Genomic DNA, 18,839 nt, shown 5'->3' with positions numbered 1-18,839 from the left:
CACTGTAAGTCTCCCTTTATAGTAACTGTCTCTCCATACATGAATGAGGGTCTGTCTTGCAGAGGCTGAGGGAGAAAGAAACCAGGGGCCCACTCAGCTCTGCGCACATCAACAGTCAGATTTCGCTCAGCTTGCTCCATAAACAGACGTTTTCAGTCCTGTCACGTTTTCCTGCGTGATTTCGCCTGGGATTCCCTTGAAGGGGGGCCAGGAAGGGAGGGAGCACAGAGTGCCGGTAGCACAGCCTCCGGGCTTCGCTCCGCGGACTCGGACTCGGGAGGGTGCACAGAGGAGAGCAGGGGAGAGGGGCTGGGGCTCACACAGGAGAAGAGCTGCGCTTCCTCTCTGATGCTCCCACTTGCCGAGACCCGAAGTCTCCACTAAGGCCATCTAAGAACGGCAGGGTCTCCTACTAGTGAGAGATGCGGGTGTGGGTTTCCATCTTAAGGTAAGACAACAGAAAGAGCATCTTGTAAGACAAAGTGGCTGAAACACAATGTGTGCTCTAAGTCAGTTATATAAGTCTGTCGTGTCACATTTGCAAACGAAAAGGCAGCTAGAATATAAAAGAGCGAGACTTGAGTCTAAAAAGAGGAGGCCTGAGTTGAAATCTCAAGACTGACTTACGATTATTTCTCTGAGCCTGTTTCCCCAACTATAAAATGGAAAATAATAAGACCAAACACGTAGAGTTAATGTGAAGATGGAGAAAGAGCAGGTAAGAACTTGCACGTTGCACAGGTGTCTGATAAGCGCTATTAAGTACGCCTTGTGCAAGAGAGTTATTTATGTGTGCTTTAATTGAAATGTGATTTATTCAGGGGCGCCTGGGTGGCTCAGTTGGTAGGTGTCTGACTTCGGCTCAGGTCATGATCTCTCAGTTCACGAGTTTGAGCCCCGCGTCGGGCTCTGTGCCGACGGCTCGGAGCCTGGAGCCCGCTTCGGGTTCTGTGTCTCCCTCTCTCTGCCCCTCCCCCACTCACAGTCTGTCTCTCTCTCAAAAATAAATAAACATTAAAAAAAATGTTAGGGGTGCCTGGGTGGCTCAGTCGGTTGAGCGTCTGACTTCGACTCAGGTCATGATCTTGTGGTCTGTGAGTTCGAGCCCCGCGTCGGGCTCTGTGCTGATGGCTCAGAGCCTGGAGCCTGCTTTGGATTCTGTGTCTCCCTCTCTCTCTGCCCCCCTAACCCACTCGCATTCTGTCTCTGTCTCTCTCCAAAATAAATAAACATTTCAAAAAATTTTTAATGTGATTTATTCAAATTCATTTTAAATCTCAAACAGGGATGCCTGGGTGCCTCAGTCAGTTAAGTGTGCGACTTTGGCTCAGGTCATGATCTCACAGCTCATGAGTTCTAGCTCTGTGTGGGGCTCTGCGCTGATAGCCTGGAGCCTGGAGCTGCTTCAGATTCTGTGTCTCCCTCTCTGTTCCTCCCCTGCTGGTGCTCTGTCTCTCTCACTCTCTCTCTCTCTCTCTCAAAAATAAATAGACATTTAAAACAAGTTTAAATCTCAAACATACTATCATAGAATTGGATTATTACTTCCATTTTTATGGTATGTGAAGCTATGTCTTCATAGAAATGTCTTGGAACTTACAAAATTAAACCTCAATATTCACTTATTCAAGACTAATTCTGAACAAACGCTTGCTCAGCACAAGCTCTGTCACACTGTCCGTGGCCTGTGGAGATACAGGAATGAACAAAACACAAAAATGCTGCTTCAGAGAGCTTGGGGGCAGATCCACAGGGAACAAAGGGGTCAGACGCACACAGAGGGGGCGGTATCCTACACGCCGTGCAGCTGCACTTGGGGGTGTGCGCGGGGGTGTGGGCACTGCTGTATATGGTGGGTAGGAAGCCGCCCAACCCCCGCTGACCCTGCTGTAACACCTCAGGGACCTGAGGGATCGAGCGAACAAAACACCCAGTTGAAGACGGAAAGTTCTCTACGGAAAATCTTACCCAACACACGTGGAAGGAATGACAGACACAGAAAAATCACCATCTTCCAGACATAACTAAAAAGTGATTCCGGTGACCCTCGCTGGCACATGAAGCCACTAAGGGGACCAGAGTGGGGCTGTGCTGATGTCACCTAACCCCCGCTTCCAGCTGAGCATCACGGATGCGAGGAAATGTAGCTGCATCACAGACGTGGCCGGAGGGAACACAGACTACGGAGCTAGACTCGAAATTCAGGAAAACAGTGGATAATTTGTGTCTGAGAAAATATACATGATTTTTAGAGATGTATGTGTCTTGCAACATATGGGACATAGGTTATACTAAAAAATTATTTATCTGGAATTCAAACTTAGCATCCTGCATTTTTATTTGCTAAATCCGACCAGCCAACTGCAGCACAGATGGGGTGTGAGGCAGCACCACCCAGGGAGGTGCTCTCGTGAAACAAGCGGGACCTGAAAAACGGACTTGTAGAGCCAAGCTCCAGTTTTCAGAAAGCACGGAGGAAAGGGGAACGAGTTAAAGGACCCCACAGTGACAAAACAGGTGAGTCCAGGACATGGGACCTTTTGCAAGACGGGGTCAGGGGTCGGAGGATGAGCTTATTAGAAGAGGCAGAAGAGACAAGAAATGTCACAGATGACTTTGCCCGTCCTGATCCCAACAGATCAAGTGTAGAAGGACATTTAAAAACAATCAGGTAACTAATTTGGACTGAGTATTAAATTTGTCAGGTTTGGGAATGGCATTGCGGCCACGTGAAGAAAAGCCCAGGTGTTTTAGACCTGCATCCTGAGCCCTGTGAGCTAAAATGGCATGTCTCGATTTTCCTTAATCCCAGCTCCCTACCCCTCCCCTCACAAAGGGGCAGATGAAGGAAGGACAGAAACACCCTTGGTAACTGTTTGGTCTGGGTGGGTGTGTATATGGGGCTCATTATACTCTCATCTTTTCATGATTTGCTGCGCGCGCGTGTGTGTGTGTGTGTGTGTGGTTTACAGGAATGGGGCAGCAAGTCATGCCGATAGCTGGGAGCACACTGCAGGAGAGGGAAGAACCAAGACCCTCACGTAGAGCAGGAGGCTGGGGTGCAGTGAGAGCAGGGAGAGAGGAGACGAGCTCCTGCCCGGTGAGGGGCAGGTGCAGACCTGCAGGCATGTGGGGAGCTGCTGGAGGGTTCGGGACAGGGAGTGTGTAGGACCTCTCTGGGAGCCGTGCAGAGAGCAGGTGGAGGGGCCGGTGGAGGCAGGAGGCCACCGAGGAAGCTCGTGCCCAGTTCTGTCAGGAGGTAAAGGCTGAAACAAATGGCGGCAGCAGAGAGGAAGAAAGTCAGTTTCCAGCTGTATTTTGAAGGCAGAGCCAATAGGATTTGCTAAGAGCTTGAACGTAGTACATGCAAAGAAGAGGGAAGTTAAAGATGACCTAAGACTCACGGAGAGCAAGTGCGGACACTGGCTAGGACAACACAGACCCCAGGAGGCAGGTCTCAGGCAGGGCAGGGGCTCAGTTTGACACATGTTAAGGCTGAAGTGACTACCACGTGTCCAAGTAAACAGCACTGAGTAGGATATATAAACCCAGAATTCAGCAGAGGCTGTCCAAGTATTAGGGCTCTGCTCTCAAACAGGCCTTCCATGCAACAGACCTGCCGAAGTGTTCTTTCCGAAGACAATTATGTAAAAATAAGGCTATGGGTTTCTTGTGAGCAGAGCGCTATGTTTGTCAAAAGTTGTCCCGTTTGCACCAAAAATTACTGTGGTGCAAGTGTGGGCATCGGGCTTTTGATTGCCGAGGCAACCACTTCGAAAGAACGTCCATGTTGCCAGCTGTACGACAAGCTGCTAGCAAAACAGCCAGAAAAGGAACAAGGCCGCCCCCACCCGTGAAGGTCCCTCCAGAAAAGCCAGGGTGACCTGGATAACTGACCTGTGAGTGAGCCTGCTTTTCCCTTCCTGCACCCTAACTCCCACCTTTATGACTTATATCAGCCAATCAGGAGTGAGCCCTTGAAACCCCAAGCCCCACATCCTTAGAGCCTCATAAAGGCAGAGCCTCAGGCCTGCTCCCCCTCTTGCTCTACCTGCGACTTTGCTGTGCGCCCCAGTGTGCTGCATACCCTCCGGGACCTGTGAGGAATAAATCTGGTTCCTCAGAGTTCCCCAGTGGTTTTGCTGGACAGTGTCCCGTCATCATAAAAGTGAACACTGGCCCCCGGGACTCCTCGCTGAGACAACACAGACACAACTGCCTGTAAGTCCCCCACAGCCCAGTGAGACTGGATGAGGCTGAAAGGGCCAGGCCCGAGTGCCACCTTCTCACTGCCCCCCACCCCACCCTGTGAGCCCCTCTTCAGGACCAGACAGCCCCTTCTAGGAGCTCCTGCCAGGCAGCTAGCGTCTTATAACTATTCTCACAGAGTGAAGCTTTGAAATTAGGATGAAATTAGGTGGTACTGAGGATAATTTACTTTTTGAATAGAGGGATAACTTAATTTTCTAACACTGTGAGTGAGTGAATGAATGCGTGTGATGAGGAAAATAGTCTGGGAGTCTGGCCATGGCTGGATTTTCAGGCCTTGGAACCATGCTTTCCTCCCCAACTTCTCACTGAGCTCTCAGTTCAAGTCTTAGAGGGGCTCCCATGGAAGGATGGAACCCCCATTCCAGAAACTCTCTGGGGAAAAGCAGGCTGGTGTTTGCAGAGGTTTCTGTCATTTAGATCCTTTTTTTTTCACATTTATTTTCACATGCCGAAACAAAACTTCTAAAAGTTTAAATAATTAAAACTGGAGCTTGGGAGACTTTAAATTGGACTGAAGCAGGCATGTAAGTAGGATTTAAGGCAGTGAATGGAGATGTCTGACCTGGAAAATTGATTATATGCCTCATGCTCTTGGCCCCCATCGGAGGAGGCTCCATTTCTATGTAGTTACACCGTGGACTGGGTGTGGAGACTTCCCCCGGGGCGCCGTCAGAAGCTGGGATGTCCAGGGGACCACTGCCAACTGCACGGCTCTGCAGTGACACCACGATGCCGTTAACAGAGGAAATAAGAGCCTGTGAACACAAATAAAGTTTCAAAATTAAACATAAACAATGCACGTATTCAAGAAAGATAGGTTTTATAATTAAGCAGAAAGAAAAGGCCTAAAATTAATTTGTAAATAAAGAGCTCTTTCAGCCAAAAGCTAACCCCATGATCTTACTCTCCAAATCTGGTCTCCTCTCTATTCAACATCACAGCAGAAGTCTTAGCCAGTGTAATACAACAGGAAAAAGAAATAAAAGTCATACAAATCGGAAAGGAAGAATACGGTCCCTATTTATAGATGACACAAGTGTCTGTGTAGCAAACCCAAAGGAATTTACAAAAGGGGCTCCTGGGTGGCTCAGTCGGTTGAGCGTCTGACTTTGGCTCAGGTCCTGATCTTGCGATTTGTGAGTTCGAGCCCCGCGTCAGGCTCTGTGCTGACAGTTCAGAGCTTGGAGCCTGCTTCGGATTCTGTGTCTCCCTCTCTCTCTGCCCGTCCCCTGCTCATGCTCTGTCTCTCTCTCTCTCCCTCTCAATAATAAATAAACATTTAAAAGAAACCAAAAAACTTCCTGGAACTAACATGTCAGGATAGCAAGGTTGCAGGATACAAGATCAAAACACAAAATCACCTGTATTTCTATGCACTCTCAACGAACATGTAAAAATGATCTTTTTAAAAAAATGTATTACTATTCATAATAACCATTCCAAAAAATGAAATACTTAAATGGAAATCAACAAAACATGCACAGGATCTGCATGGTGAAACTATGAAATACTGGTGAAAGAAATCAAAGAACACCTAACAAACAGAGAAACACCATGCTTCAGGGCCACAAAACCCCCAATGGGAATGAGAGTTCTCCCCCTTTTAACCTGTAGAACCAAGATCTACAAGCCCCAAGTATGACAAACGTGAAAACGCCACACTGGGCCACATTATCATCACACTGCTTAAAACCAAGGATGAATAAAAACCTTAAAAGAGGCAGGGTGGGGGCGGGCAGCTGGGGTAGGGGTGTCACCTGGATAGAACTAAAGAGGAGCGTGACAGCCGGTCTCCTGTGGGAAACAAAGCAAGCTATAAGACAGTGTGGTCACATCTCTAAACTGGTGAAAGGAAAAAGATGATCCACTTACAATTCTTTAGCCGGCAAAACTCTTTCAAAAATGACAGGCAGAGCAAGATTTGGACACTAAACGCACTGCTGGAAGAGACTGAAGGCTTAAATGCATGAAAGGTCACCCCTGTTCATGGATCAGAAAATTCAATACTGTCAAGACAGCAAAACTCCCAAAATTCCTCCATAGACTCAACACAATTTATACCAAAATCTCAGCTGGGTGTCTGAAGGAACTGACAAGCTGATCCTAAAATTTATATGGAAATGCAAAAGAACCAGAATACCCAAGACAGTCTGGAAAAAGACAAAGTTGGAAGACACAATTCTTACTTTCAAAACTTACCACAAAGCTGAAGTACCCTAGACAGTGTGGTAATGGCATTAGGACAGACATACAGATCCGATGGAAAGAACTGAATGTCTAGAAATAAACCCTTATATTTATAGTCAATTGAGTTTCAATAAAGGTGCCAAAAAAATTCAACAGGGAAAGAAGAGTCTTATCAGCAGTTCTGGGGAAGCTGGATATCAACATGCAGGCAGCCAGGTGGGTCTGTGCCCTTATCTCACGTTAGACATGAAAATTAACTCAAAATCAGACACAGATTCAAATGTAAGACCTAAAACCATAAATTCATATATATATATATATATATATATATATATGAATAAATAAATGTTATTTATTCTGAGAGAGAGAGCGAGTGAGCACACAGGAGGGGCAGAAGGAGAGAGAGAATCCCAAGCAGGCTCCACACTGGCAACACAGAGCCTGATGCAGGGCTCAAACTCAAGAACCAGGAGATCATGACCTGAGCCAAAATTGAGTCAAACACTTAACCAACTGAGCCACCCAGGTGGCCCTAAAACCATAAATTCTTAGAAGAAAATAGAAGTAAACCTTCAAGACCTGGGATAGGGAAAGCATTCTTGAATATAACAACAAAAGTGTAAGTAATAAAAGAAAATAATTGATAAACTGGAGTTCATCGGATGAAAAAATGTTGTGCTTCAAAAGACACCAGCAAGAAACTGAAGACAAATAAACCACAGATGTGGAGAACTGCAAAGTATAGATCCGACAAGGGACTTGTATCAGAATACAGAAAGAATGCTTACAGATGCAAAATAAGGCCCAAGTAACCCCATTAAAAAAGGAGCAAAAGATCTGAGCAGACGTTTCCCCCAAGAAGATACACAAACGGCTGCGATAAGCACAGAGAAGACGCTCCATGTAATTAGTTAGGAGGGAAACGCAGTTTAAAGCCGCAGCGAGACCCCGCTTCACACCCCGGGAACGGCTGACAGCAAGAGACTGTACCGGCAAGGAGGCTGAGGGTCTGGCCCACCCCCCCCGCCCCGTCCAGTGCTGCTGGAGCACAGAGCAGTGTGCCTGCTCTGGAAAACACTGGCGGTTTCTTGAACACCTGATGAGTGTACGTTCTCAGTCACTCACCACTGCAGGGGGGGGGGGGAGGCTCAAATCTTCTCCCCAGCTCTCCTACCCAAATCAGACACTAAGAGAAGGGGGGTTGCAGTGGCACAGAAACAGAACTGACCAGCAGACCGGATGCTGCTGACTCACCTGGGCCACTCTCAGCTGGGTCCAACCATCCTCATACATCAGTGTCACCACCAGGGCCTCAGCCTCTCGGAGCATTTCAATCACTTGGCTTTTGCTCCAGATCATCCAAATACCTACTATGACAAAAATGGTTTTCGCATGCTCTGGGGTTCCCACAATTTAGGTAGGCTTTGACCTCAGCAGCGTCTTCTTCCGATGCCACGCGTTTGCTTGTTCTCCCCGAAAAATTATGTGTGCTATGTTTTCTTTTAAGATTCATGCTTTCTCTTTTTTCATTACCTACATCTTCCTTTAGGAATTGTTTTCTTTCCCATCCCATTTTCTGCAGAACCGAAGCCTCCCGCTTCCACGGTGGAGGTAGACAGCTGGGAGGCAGCGGTGAGCTGCTGCTCTTCCGTCTGGGTCAGCAGACGGCTGGTCCGTGAGTCTGACACCGGAGGGCTGAAGACAGAGCTTGATGGAAGCTCATGACGTCTGGCTTGTAAAAGAATTTAGATTCTGTAGAAAACCATTGAATATTTCACTAGAATATGGATTCCTAAGATCTATAAAGCAAACTGATTCCTGGTAAAACCTGTCCAAGGTAAAGTGGGGACACAGCATCACATTATCTATGAGCCAACTTTCTAATGAAACCATATGGTATCTTCCAGGGCTGTGACTCTTCACCCAGGCAGGAGCGCGTATCTGCATCACGGGCTGGAACAGGCAGGATCCGAGTCTCCGACCGCTGCCTGTGAGCGTGATGAGAGGCGCCGTGGACAGGAGGCCCCTGCAGACGTGAGTAAGACTGAAGATCCATAATTTACGACTTCCAGGGAAAGGCCAATTAACAGAAAGTAAAATCACCACAATGATTTGAGAACATGTTCATCTAGCTACTAAGTTTTGTTTTAACACAGCTCAGCAGCAACCCCCCTCTTGTCTCTGTCTAGCACCACATCACCTCCATTCACAAATTCACAGACTGAGGGGAAAAAAGAATCTCTACCTATCTCAGTACCAGACTCATTCAGAAGAACATTTATTTTTCATGTTTATTTTTCACATTTTGTGATATATTTATATGTTGTTTTGAACATATATTAATAGTACTTTAAAAATAATTTTGAAGGAAAATGTTTCAATATTTGGTATATGGTCACAGAAAATGTAAAGTTGAAGTTTATACTCACATGTTTATTGCAGAGAAATATCACATGGTTTTAAGAAAAGACTTCCAAGCATGAAATTATATTACATTAACAATTTTGCAGAGGAGTATACAAGAAAAGGAATCTGAGGGGTGCCTGGGTGGCTCAGTCTGTTAAGTGGCCAATTCTTGATCTTGGCTCAGGTCATAATCTCATGGTTTGTGAGTTCGAGCCCTGTGTCAGGGTCTGTGTTGACAGCAAAGAGTATGCTTGGGATCTTCTCTCTCTCTCTGCCTCTCCCTCTCTCTCTCTCAAAATAAATAAACATTAAAAAATTAAAGAAAAAAGAAAAGGCATTTGAGGAGCAAAGGGGAAATACAAAAATTCATTTTGCTGAAGAATATCTTTCTCATGTCACTTTTAAAGCAATACTTATGGGGGCTCCTGGGTGGCTCAGTCAGCTGAGTGTTTGACTTTGACTCAGGTCATGATCTTGTGGTTTGTGGGCTCTGTGCTGACAGCTCAGAGCCTGGAGACTGCTTCGGATTCTGTGTCTCCCTCTCTCTCTGCCCCTCCCCAACTCGCGCTCTGTCTCTCTCTTTCTCAAAAATAAACAAACAGTAAAAAAAAAAAAAAAAAAAAAAAGCGATACTTGTGGATATTAAGTTACCAGAGTATAGTACTTAGATTTTAGTAGATATATTTTAAGCAATGATGTAATCTTTTTTAAAATGTCAATATTATCAATACATTAGAAATCGTGTCCTATGAAACATTTTAAACTCGTTATGGATGTTTTAAATGTTAACTTAAAAACACATCATCAGGTATATGGCTTTTCAAAATTCTTCTGCAAGAAAAGAAGCAAAATTGTTAAGGGTAAGCTGGCTTTCTATCTGAGGGACAGGAGGGGCACCAGGAAGCAGGGCTGAGAGGGAACCTCCGAATCTCCAAAGGCAGGGCTGCCGCCCCCCCCCCCCCCCCATCAGAAGTCAGCAGGCTCTCCCTCCACCTGAAGGACGACAATGAGCCTGCCAACCCCTGGGCAGGTCCCACTGTCCCCATTGTACTACAGGGAGTCTAAGTTAGACCAAGTTAGGCTGGGCCTTGAACACAGGGAGTTTGCCCCCGGGTCTATTCTCCCGGCCACTGTGTCTCCTGTCCCAGGTATTGGTGATAGGATCTCTTGTTACCCCCGCCCTGGGACCCACACCACACAGAGCACCCCCGAGACAGGGGTTCCCCCTGCTTCCAGAACCCCTCTGTATTCCAGCTGCCCCGGAGCCCCAGCTCCTTCCCTAACCTGAACACTTTGGCCAAGTCCTCCCCCACTCTCCAAAGATGGGGCTCCAGACCGACCGGCTCCTAACCACCCTCTAGATGTCAACTCAGGCATAATTCTCACACTTCAGACTACCTTCCCCACCACCCAGAAAAAAACTAAACGAGATAGGGCAGAAATGGGCCAGCTGTCCCTCCTGCTGTTCTCGGGACTGTCTCTCCTACCATGGCACCTGACACACGTCTCTATCTTCCCGTCCCCCATCCCCCACCAAGCAGGCTCAACTATAAGCTCCTGGAGAACAAGGACTCGGTTCTTTATTCTCTGAAGCGTGGAATCCGCAGTGCCTAGCACACAGCAGACACTTGAAAAGCCTGTGTTGGACAAGTGAAAGTTATCTATTTAGAATTAATCACATTTGCGATGATTTACCCTTTTTTCCAGTGATTGATTCTTCCCACCTTCAAGAAGTACTGAACACTTAATAGGGGATTTATTCAACACTTCTGCAGCTTTTAAAAACACAAACAGGAAACATGAAAGAAGCACTGAAATCTAAGTCCTCTGATTAGCTAAACACAGATGGCCTCGTGACAGGAGCACGCTACTTACTATTTACTTATGTAAAACAATGTAATCAAATTGATGCCCAAAATGCATACTACCACAATAAACATTTATGTAATATATCTTCAAATTCATTGCAGACAGATCCACGTAACCACGCAATGTTTATTAGAAATTATTATTTGGCATTTCCACTGAATGCTTGAGTCTGAAAACCCAAGTTCAACATTTTGCAGAAACCTTTAAAGTATTAAATGTTTGAGGAATTTTTTTCTTTTTTGAGAGAGAGAGCATGTGGGAGAAGTGGAGGGACAGAAGAAGAGGGAGAGAGAATCTTAAGCAGGCTTTGCACTAACCAGGAGCCCGACACGGTGCTCGATCTCACGACTGACCGTGAGATCATGACCTGAGCTGAAATCAAGACCAAAGGCTTAACTGACTGAGCCACCCAGGCGCCCTGAGGAAATTCTTATAACAAATAATATTGCAATGGAACAATTAGAGGTTCAGTAAAACATCGTGAATACAAACTTGTTTTAAATTTTGTTTTAATTTTAATAAGCCTGGGCTGGATGGTAAGTGAAGGAGCCCACACTGAACCCCAGGCAACATGACTCAGGTGTTCGTGCTCATAACCACTGTGGTTTATGACCCTCCACAGCAACAGTGACAACCAAGGAATGCAAACAGGGGAAATCTTTACAAAAGAAAGAACTCGGGATAAATTTAACAAAAAGGCACGATGCATTCAATGATGAAAACTTAAAATCTTATAAAATGGCACAAAAGAAGATTTATACAAGTGGAAAGACACGGCATCCAAATATGCACAAAATATTCAATTCTTCCAATAATAAAGGTACCGCAATTCCAATTAGAGAGCCTACCGAGCTCTTTTAATTAAAAAAACAACATCAAAGTACAGACGAAATACTAAAGATCTGAAAGCAGACAAAAGGTAAGTGAAAAAATAAAATAAAAGACTCGCCGTGCTAGATTATCAGAACATGCTAGAAAGCCACTGCCATCAACTCCACATGGCATTTGAATAGGAATAGTCAAAAAGATTTCTGGAACAGAATGGACAATCCAGAAACTGACGCCAGGATTTATGAGACTTTCCTACAGAACAAAGATAGCATCTCAGTTCAGTAGGAAAAAACAGATCAATAGGGATAAGTAGCACCACTTCTGAAAGAATACATTGGGAAAACCATTCGGAACAAAAATCATAAAGGGTTAATATCTGTGTTATACAACAATTCTTATATACTGCAAAAAAAGACAATTCAATTTAAAAAATGAGGGGGCGCCTGGGTGGCTCAGTTGGTTAAGCCTATGACTTCAGATCAGGTCATGATCTCATGGGTCATGGGCTTGAGCCCCGCGTCGGGCTCTGTGCTGACAGCTCACAGCCTGGAGCCTGCTTCAGATTCTGTGTCTCCCTCTCTCTCTACCCCTCCCCTGCTCACTCTTGTCTCTCTCAAAAATAAACATAAAAATTTTTTAGTAGAAAAAATAAAAAATGAGGAAAATATAGGAAGAAGCAATGCACAAATGAGCAAATCCAAAGAGCAAATAATCATGATATAATACCCAAACTCACTCGTAGTCGGAGAAATTTAAACAAATATAACTGGAAATGGAAGGAAGAGGTAGTTTCAGGCATCAGTGGTAAAAATGTGAATAGTTAGAATCTCGTTGGAAAACAAGCTGTCAATACCTACGGAAATTAAAAATACATGCATCACCCTTGAGAGTTGGGAAGAAAAGGACAGGCCCACAGGTAGCAAAGATGGGCCTCCGGGGTGTTACCGATGTTCTGTTTCTTGATCTGGGTGAAGGCTACAGGGGTGTTAAACTTGTGGAATGTTGAGTTATAAATCAGGAATATGGTTTGTGTGTAGGACATGTGTGTGTGTGTGTGCGTGTGAGTGCATACCCTCAGTAAAAAGAGGGTTTATATATATAAACATTTTATATATAAAATGTATGAACCATCTAACCAAACAACCTCACTATTGGCTGTTTCATAGAAATGTATGCAACAGTAAATAGGTTTAAACCAAAACATCTATGGCAAAAGACTGAAAACAAAGTGGATACCGATCAAGAGGGAAATCAATGAATAAATTAAGTACCATCCATACCAGGAAGCACACACCCCCCTTGAAAAGAATGACTTAGGGCTTTATTAGTCGCCTTGAAGATGCATACAGGAATCTGTGAAAATACGATCCCATTTTTGAAACCAGTGACCAAACCTCCTCATTTATGTGCACAAGCGTGTTATAGACACCCACTGGCACAGGTCTGGTCCCTGGGAGCCGACTCAGACATGAAGGTTTGCGTTTGGAAAGGTTACTAGGGAGTGCCCTCAGGTTCAACACGTACGGAAGCACGACCGGAGGAGAACCCAGATGCAGTCACTACAAAGGCCTGCTTGGGACCTGGATGGCTATAGAGTTATCCCCCATTGGGTTAAGGGAGCTGGGCCTTTAAATCCCAGCACCAACCACTCATTGGACTGGTCGGTCCTGGGAAAGGGGTGTGCAGCTGAGGCGGCCACCAGGAGAGGCTGTGTCGTAAGCAGCCAGCCGACAGCACTCCCAGCAGCTGGGGCGATGACTGGCTTAGTGCTGGGGTAGGGGTCTGGGCACCCGCAGGGCTCACGGTGGTCCTACACTGCCAGGCGCTCCTGTGCACTGCTCACAGCCACTCGCTGCAGATGCACTCTGAAAGCAGCTCCATCAAGGTTCTAGTGCGCCTCTTCCTGGAGAATCTTTTATTGTTAATTTTAGTTTTTTATTGTTTAAAAAATGTTATTTGAGAGAGAGAGAGAGAGAGAGAGAGAGAGCGTGTGCACACAAGCAGGGAGGGCAGAGAGAGAGGGAGAGAGAGAACCCCAAGCTGGGCTCGAACCTACGAACCCCGAGATCATGACCTGAGCCGAAACTGAGTCAGATGTCCATCGAGTGAAACACCCAGGCGCCCCCTTTTTTAAAACTTTTTTAAAAGTCTGTTTGTTTATTGAGAGAGAGAGAGAGAGGGAGGGAAGGAGAGAGAGAGAGCAAACTGCGGAGAGGCAGAAAGAGAGAAAGAGACAGAATCCCAAGCAGGCCCTGCACCATCAACACAGAGCCCATTTTAGAGCTCAAACTCACGAACAAGGAGATCATGACCTGAGCTGAGATCAAGAGTCGAGTCGGACACTTAACCGACTACATCACCCAGGAGCCCCCTTGGGGGAAACTTTATTTATTTTTTTTTTTTAGTTTATTTATTAATTTTGAGAGAGAAAGAGAGCGAGCACAGCAGGGGAGGGGCAGAGAGGAGAGACAGAATCCCAAGCAGGCTCTGCGCTGTCGGCACAGAGCCCGATGTGGGGCTTGAACTCATGAACCTTGAGATCGTGACCTGAGCTGAGATCAAGAGCTGGACGCTTAACCAAATGAGCCACCTAAGCACCCCTGGGGGGAAACTTCCCAAAGGAAGGTTAATGGGATGGACTGCCTCCCTTGGTCAATGCGGCTGGTCTCGAAGCCGCAAATATTTGTGTCCCTCCTCTCGTACACATTCTAGAGTCCCCTCACCCTGGCTTAGCACCTCTGCCGGTGTACGTAGACTACCCAATAGAGTTTCCTAAACCCTCATCCCTGAGAGGTATAAGCCCCTGGTGACCATACCCTCCTCAGGCCATGGTCACTGAATCGGATTTAGAAAGGAGACAGAGAGGTGACTAGAGCTATCACCGGGGTACCAAGGGTAAGCTTCCCTGCCCCATCAGGTAACGGCAGCCCTGACTTCTGATGACCACGGAGCACCCAGGCGGGATGCGAATTCCATTCCTTGCCTGCCAGTCTCTTGGCATGAGGATACTGAAGTGACCGGGCAGCAGCTGTAGCTGCAAATTGAATGGCATTCTTGTGCACCCTAGTGGGCTCCCTCTCTGACCGTCAAGACTGAATCTGCAGGGGCCAGAGGTGCTGAGGGCCAGACACAAATTTATTGACTAGAGCACTGGAAATGATGGTAAGGAGGACCACTCCCACGTCTACCTTTTGGTTTGGAGACCCCTTAATTATACGTACTGGGGACACTGCCCCTGGAACGCTCACTGAGGTACAGCGTGTACTTAATTGTACACACCAGGGACACTGCGCCCCGGAGGTTGCTGCTCCGTGCCGGGGCCCACGCTGTGCCTGTCACTGGCCATCCCACCCTCTGTCGGGGTGGTGTTTCTGGGTGTGTGGCTGAGGGGACACGTGGGTCCCACAGCCACGTGCCCACGGCAGCTCCCTGACTGCACGGCGGGTCTCCACGTCCAGTGAGATGCTTGTGGGACTTTCAGTGGATCAAATGCTCTGAGCTGTGGGTAGCAGAGCTCACTGAGGCCCTACGCAACAGTAAAGGGAAACCCATGCCTGGAACGTGTCGATTCCAGTCCAGATAAATCACTGCACCTTTGGGGGCACAAAGGGTTCAGTGTTGTCAACTCGGCACCGAGTGACTGTTCCCTCAAAGGATGGTATTACTGGGGACTCAGCCTTTGGTGTGTTGGAAGGCCGGACCTCAGCAGAGCCAGTGCCTGGATCAGCCGCAGTGAGTGGGAGCACAGGCACCCGGGTCCACGCATGACCTCCACCCCAGCCCACAGCCACGCCACTGAAGGGCCCCGGGTGCTTGTGCTGGGACAGCAGGTGGCAGGCCAGCGTAGGTCAGCTGGTCAAGTCACTCCACCTCTTTCTCCAACACTCAGTCTCAGGGAGCTGCTCCGTGTCTGCCTTGACCGGGTCCTCTCACAGGGCTTTACTCCTCAGTAGCCAATCCCGTCACTAGTTAACACGCCGTGCCTTTCCCTGTCCACACTACCCAGTGGTTGTCTCATCTGACCACCTGGCTGGCGCAGGTCTTACACACTCCCCTGACAGGTCCAGTGCCTCTTGACTAGGTTGTTGACTTAATGGTCAAGGGCGAGGGAGGCAGCAGCTCCTCAGGGAGCATGTGTTTTCCCAGACGCATCCTGCACCGTCTTCAGCAATGGCGGGGTGATGGGACACTAGCCTTCAACAGAGGAGCAGCCATTTCTGCAGTTCCCGGAAGCATCTGGGACTCAGGATTTGAATGTGCCAATCCGGATGTCCCCGTCCCGTACCTCAGGGCCTAGTCCCTCTTCCTCATCAAGGCCCTGACCTTGAGGTAGCACACCTCCCTGGGCAGAGAATCCAGCCTTTTCTAGAGCTCTACAAGCGTTAGGACTAAGCAATGGTCCTGTGGCTGTGAGTGATCTTTTTTAGACTACCGGGGAAGCCCTCTGCTTACCACGGTTAGCCTTTTACTGCTGAATTCATCACCCTCAGCCTCTGTCTTTTTCCAAAGGATGTGTTATTCCTGGCCACAGCCACCACTTCCATTGTCTGCCACTGCCTCGTACTTTGTAAATCCGCAGCACGGTCCAGGCAGCTGCAGTTGCCTGCAGTGGTGCGCCACACTGTCCCACAGCGTCCGGCCCTCACTGCCATCATCCCTCGTCCACCTACAACTCGATGGGAGTCACCGGTGCCGATCTGAGGATGGTCGAAGTCCTAGATGCCAGGTCTGCTTTCTCACACCACTCCTAGCACCGACTGCAGCAGATCAGGATCCCAGGAACCACTCTGAGCTTTGCCCACAGGGAGCTTATGGGAGGAGGGAAGGACTGAGAGGAGGGGGGCAAGAAAGGCCTCAGGCGATCCCGTTGGAAGAGGCGGGGGGAGGGCCCAGACAGCACAGCACAGCACAGCCACACACGCAAGCTGCAATTAAAATCACAGAAAGAGGGGCGCCTGGGTGGCTCAGTCGGTTAAGCGGCCGACTTCGGCTCAGGTCACGATCTCACGGTCCGTGAGTTCGAGCCCCGCGTCGGGCTCTGTGCTGCCAGCTCAGAGCCCGGAGCCTGTTTCAGATTCTGTGTCTCCCTCTCTCTGACCCTCCCCTGTTCACGCTCTGTCTCTCCCTGTCTCAAAAATAAATAAAGTGTTAAAAAAATATTAAAAAAAAATTAAAAAAAAATCACAGAAAGAGACGGGCACAGATACAAAAGGGATATACGAAGTTGTCAGCATGGGTTAGCAACGAAAGGAGAGCAACAAACAAAAACCTGAACTAAGAAAACAATGTACAGATATATGCTACATGCCTGTGTGTAGAAGCATGTAAAAAAATTTTTTTTAATGTGGAATTACAGACTTTGTTTTGGTTTTGTTTTTAAAAAATTTCCTAGGGGCACCTGGGCGGCTCAGTCGGTTAAGCATCTGACTTCAGCTTGGGGCATGATCTCACGGTTCGTAACTTCGAGCCCTGCATCGGGCTCTGTGCTGACAGTTCAGAGCCTGGACCCTGCTTCGGATTCTGTGTCTCCCTCTCTCTCTGCCCCTCCCCTGCTCATGCTCTGTCTCTCTCTGTCTCAAAAATAAATAAAAACATTAAAAAAAATTATTTTTTAATTTCCTAGAGTACTACAAACAAAAGAGGCCTCCCAAAAATATTGAGGAAAACATTTACAACATGTATAACAGAAGAGTCCTCCACATACACATATTGTCTGTAGAAGGCTCTTCCAAATCACTGAGAGATGAATTCACAGCCGAGCCCCCTGGGGGGCAGCATTCAGAGGCGAGGACACCTTGCTCTGTCTCAAAGAGCAAAAAGCACCCTATGGATAAGCCCAGGAACCTCACAGGATGTTCTCTCAGCCGAGCTGTGAAGGACTGCAAGGCAGCTTACTTCTAAAAAGAAATTTTTTTTTAACGTTTATTTTTTGAGAGCAAGAGACAGAGATGAGCAGGGGAGGGGCAGAGAGAGAGAGGGAGACACAGAATCCGAAGCAGGCTCCAATCTCCGAGCTGTCAGCACATAGCCCGATGTGGGGCTTGAACTTACAAGCTGTGAGATCATGACCTGAGCCGCAGTCAGACAGTTAACTGACTGAGCCACCCAGGTGCCCCAAGGCAGCTTACTTCTAAGAAGGCTTCCTGGGAGCAGAAGTATTTGGGGCAGAACTCGTAAAATGCTTTCACCAGTTGAGTGAAGGAGAGAGAAAAGGGTTAAGTAGAGGATGGTGTTGGAAAATGTCACCTTTGGAAGTTACAGTCCCATCTGGGGGGGGGGGGGGGTAAAGTGAGAGGGACGGTGGTGGGACACAAGACTACAAAGGGCCACTACAAAGGGACGGCAGGGGCCCCTATGGCACATGGCGTATTTCCACAGAGGAGCTCTGCAGAGGGTGAGGACAAGGGCTGAGCTAGTTCGAGCAAAGGCATGAAGGCAAGTCCAGAGTGGCAGTAAAGAAGGCCAAGTAGGACACCACTGCATATGTCCCCAGTGAGGAGCAGTGGAGGCTGGCATGGGGGCGGTGGGGATGGAAATCCCACACCTGGCAGGGCTTGCTAAGTGACTGGATATAAGGATTTTATGTTTATTTAATAGAAATAAAATACAAAATGTTTATCCATTATACTCTTGACCAGAATGAATACAATCAAAATAGATCTACTTGGTCATTTACTTTTATGTTATCTGTCCTTGAAATCACAGACATTTCTACAGATGGTAGCAATACAGACACAGTTCAAATTAATGAACTGGATTTTCACAAATATTTACCTTTTGAGTCTCAAATTGTAATTAATTTAGAATGTCAAAGTTTTTTGTTTTTTTTTTTGTTTTTTTTACTGGAAGATACCACATTCACATCTAAGCTGTTAGAATGAAAAATCATTTGGACAAATGTGTACTAGAACGTGTATCTGATTTTTATAGGTCCTTAGACAAAAGACAGATATCTTCTAATAAACATGCTTAATGATATGCATAACCCTACACATAGCAGCAGGTCAGCCGCCAGCCCTGAAATCACCCTGCAAACTCTTCCCCCAGTATTTACCAAAGACTTTCAACTGCATTATTGAACCACCAAATGACTGTGAAAAATTTAAGTCAGATGAACCCAATTTTCAATCTAGTTTAAATGCATATGGGTTGGGGCATATGGGTGGCTGTTAGTTAACGTCTGACTCTTGATTTTGGCTCAGGTCATTATCTCAGGGTCATGGAATTGAGCTCTGCATCGGGCTCCGTGCTAAGCATGGAGCCTGCTTAAGATA

Source organism: Panthera pardus, unplaced genomic scaffold (genome assembly GCF_024362965.1).
Source record: "Panthera pardus isolate Hobbes unplaced genomic scaffold, ASM2436296v1 HiC_scaffold_13, whole genome shotgun sequence".
Classification (NCBI taxonomy): Eukaryota; Metazoa; Chordata; class Mammalia; order Carnivora; family Felidae; genus Panthera; species Panthera pardus.
This window is presented reverse-complemented; position numbering follows the sequence as displayed.